Here is a 4,078-nt window from a genome sequence, read left to right on the forward strand (position 1 = left end):
GTTATATTATTATTTTACTGCTTCATTAGAAAAGAAAATAAATTGTGAGAAGATGCAAAACCATGCAACTGAACGATTATAAACAATAGAGGGAATCATTGTAGAGTGTGAAAAGCAGCTTATCCTATGGGGAGGTACAGACTACACACACAAAGATCATCAATTGTGAGATTATTGACAGCATCTGCCTGCTGGAATTTATGCACCAATGGAAGTTTTTAGATGAGGGGAGGGGACATTGGCTACCCCTGACCTCTTAGCCAGGGGTTATGGGTGAGAGGACATCAGAAGATACCTAAAATCTCTACAAAGGTTTGCCAAAATCAAGACACTCAATGTTGAAATTTGCTCTTGCGAGGAGGTCCTCATTTTATAATGTTTGAGCACACTCATTCTCCTGCTGGATAGCTGGGGAAAAATCAAACACAAAAAAATTATTATGAGGGTATTTTCTAAGATAAAGTTCAATTTTTTCCAAAAGAACTCATTGCCAAATCATTGGAGGCTGCCATTAGAAAGTGTTAGCCACTCAGTCGTGTCCAACTCTTTGCAACCCCATGGCCTGTAGCTCTCCAGGCTCTTCTGAACATGAGATTTCCCAGGCAAGAATACTGGAGTGGATTGCCATTCCCTTCTCCAGGGGATCTTCCAAAACCAGGGATCGAACCTGAGTCTCCCCATTGCAGGCGGATTCTTTACTGTCTGAGCCACCAGGGAGGCCGCCGTACCTTCTTTAAATTTAGAATGCCAAGGCACTAACCACAAATCCTCAGTAATGTATGTGTGTGTGCAATGTAATGAATCAAACATTTGTTAGACTCAACTGTAGATTTCTTTTTGCCCATTTGAGAGGAAAATCTATGCTGTTTTCGTTTTTTCCACAGATTGCTCTGAGACTGCGGGGCAAGTGAAGCATTTTCTTCAGAATTATCTATCACTATTGCAGCCATGAAATTGAAAGACGCTTACTTCTTGGAAGCAAAGTTATGACCAACCTAGATAGCATATTAAAAAGCAGAGATATTACTTTGCCAACAAAGGTCCATCTAGTCAAGGCTATGGTTTTTCCAGTGGTCATGTATGGATGTGAGATTTGGACTGTGAAGAAAGCTGATCGCCGAAGAATTGATGCTTTTGAACTGTGGTGTTGGAGAAGACTCTTGAGAGTCCCTTGGACTGCAAGGAGATCCAACCAGTCCATCCTAAATAAGATCAGTCCTGGGTGTTCATTGGAAGGACTGATGCTAAAGCTGAAACTCCAATACTTTGGCCACCTCATGCGACGAGTTGACTCACTGGAAAAGACCCTGATGCTGGGAGGGATGGGGGCAGGAGGAGACAGGGACGACAGAGGATTAGATGGCTGGGTGGCATCACCGACTTGATGGACATGAGTTTGGGTGAACTCCGGGAATTGGTGATGGACAGGGAGGCCTGGTGTGCTGAGATTCATGGGGTTGCAAAGAGCTGGACACGACTGAACTGAACTGCACTGATACAATTAGAAAGGTAAGACTTTTCAGAAAATTTTGACTAACTTTGGAACTTTCAGATAACGCTATATGACAAAATGTTTCCCTTGGCTTGGAGTTTCTCCAGCAGGCTGTAAGTGGGGAGGGTCAAACTGATCCCCTGATCCCTGGGAGACTTGAGTATACCCAATATCTAAACTGATTATCTCACCTCATCCTGTCGTGAGGTAGAGAAGGCCAAAACCATAGTTTGCATGATTCTTTATGGATGAGATAAAAGACCCAAAACACTAGATGCAGAAAAATGACAAATAGCCAAAATTGGACAAAACTCTTACATTTCTAATGTTACTTCCAATATTTTAAGATTGATTTTAATGTGATTCTTAGTAATGTTCCAACAAAATCAGTTTTTGTATTCCATTACTTCTAAGGCCTATTTTGCAAGGATTACTTATATAAGCAAAGTAAAAAGGCAACAATTAGCTATTTTTAAATGTTACATTGGGCTTCCTTGGTGGCTCAGAAGGTAAAGAATCTGCCTGCAGTGAAGGAGGCACAGGTTTGATCCCTGGGTGGGGAAGACCCCCTGTAGTAGGAAATAGCAATTCACTCCAATATTCTTGCCTGGAGAAGTCCAAGGACAGGGAACCCTGGTGAACTATAGTGCATGGGGTTACAAAGAGTCAGACACAACTGAATGACTAAATGACTAACGCAAAGTTACATTAAATAATTGGTACCCTATTGTTTACTTTGTGGCAAAATTTACTAAAGCATGTATTTAAAAGAACCTATTAATTTTCACAATTGTTTGTCTCAAATAGAAAATCCCCATGACTTACTTTCCTTTGAGGGAAGAGTGTTTTTTTCTTTAGTATTAGTTTTCTTCAGTTAGGACCTGTCAAACTTCTCTACTTCAGATAAGTCTGGCTTATCACTCATCTTGATGTAGTTCAGTTCAGTTCAGTTCAGTCACTCAACCATGTCCGACACTTTGCGACCCTATGGACTGCAGCACTCCAGGCTTCCCTGTCCATCACCAACTCCTGGAGCTTACTCAAACTCATGTCCATTGAGTCGGTGATGTCATTCAATGATCTCATCCTCTGTTGTCCCTTTCTCCTCCCGCCTTCAACCTTTCCCAGCATCAGGGTCTTTTCCAATGTGTCATTTCTTTACATCAGGTGGCCAAAGTATTGGAGCTTCAGCTTCAGCATCAGTCCTTCCAATGAATATTCTGGACTGATTTCCTTTAGGATTGACTAGTTTGATCTCCTTGCAGTCCAGGGGACTCTCAAGAGTCTTTTCCAACACCACAGTTGTCTTGATGAAAATACTGAAAAAAAAAATTAAAAAAAAACTTACCTGATAAAACCATTATCATACTAATGAGTAAGAGACAAAATTCTCACATTTAATGTCAATATGTATTTTACCTGCTGATTTTCAAAAGCCAAACAGCAACAGATCTTAGAAGAGTCATATTTTTAATAGAATACATTTTATTCCACATCATTATCCCGTTTCTGAAGACAGTAAATGCCACTGGATCAAGTGCACTATAAACAAAGATGTTCTAGAAGCCAGGAGCCAATATGTCTGACTCTTTTAAAAATCACACAAAAGTAAAATGGAGGTAATAGAAACACATGAGAAGAGAGCGATAGAATAAAAATTAAGGACTGGGTTTGACCAACTAATGAATTTGTAACAGGAGATAGCACTATTTGAGCACCTTCAATTTGTATTCAATTATTAGAGAGGGGGACATTTTTCTTGGGGGATTAGGGAGCAGCATACAAATGTAGCATTAATTGGACTAGTTTCTTTCTATTTCATCTGCCTGAAGACAGGAGACTAGGGGCTATAATAAGAGGAGGGATTAAATCCAGTCAAAACTACACCCAGGGCGGATTCATGTCAATGTATGGCAAAACCAACCAATATAATATTGTAAAATGATTAGCCTCCAAAAAATATATATATAAATTAAAGAAAAAAAATGAAAAAAACCCAGAAAACTAATTACATGTCTCACAATAGCTCCTTGTGGGACTGGTTTTTAAATGCTGTAAGATGGCACAACTAATTACGATCAAACCAAGAACCTCAGTAGAAAGGGATAAACCAAACAGAGTCGATTTTTATTTTACCATGTTTTCTCCTCAAGAGGAGAGAGGAAGAGATGAAGCTAGGAGGTGAGGTGTCCAGTGATCATTCTGGGTTTGTCCAGAGGCAACAATAGGAGACCTCTGAGCCCAGAAAGCAGAGCTCTCCGGCCCGTGTCTGGTCTCACCCCGGTGGAGTAAGAGATGTCTAGTGCCCAGACGAGAATGGAGAGGCCCCCTAGCAACCAGATGTCCCGAGTATGCCTCCCCTCCATCGTGGTCACCCTAGGACCCTCCTGGACAAGCGATCAGCTGCCAATCTCCAGAGGTGGAGAAACAGGAACTTTAAATAAAAAATAGCAGGGCCGGGCTCATAAGCCACGTTGTTAGCAGCAATTTGCTTACATTTTAAAATAACTATCATCATTGTTGGTAGCCCAGTCCAACCTAGCAGTCACAGGAGGGCAGGGAGCGAAGGGCCAATCCCAGAGGGCT

At 41.2% G+C, this 4,078-nt stretch overlaps 1 pseudogene; it reads right to left on the bottom strand.

Moving 5' to 3' along the window:
- Window positions 1–370: 370 nt before the first annotated feature.
- Window positions 371–2,417, bottom strand: LOC148773337 (thymosin beta-15A-like; annotated as a pseudogene).
- Window positions 2,418–4,078: the final 1,661 nt, after the last annotated feature.

Source organism: Moschus berezovskii, chromosome X (assembly GCF_049115385.1).
Source record: "Moschus berezovskii isolate FMDL1 chromosome X, NW_MosBer_1.0, whole genome shotgun sequence".
Classification (NCBI taxonomy): domain Eukaryota; kingdom Metazoa; phylum Chordata; class Mammalia; order Artiodactyla; family Moschidae; genus Moschus; species Moschus berezovskii.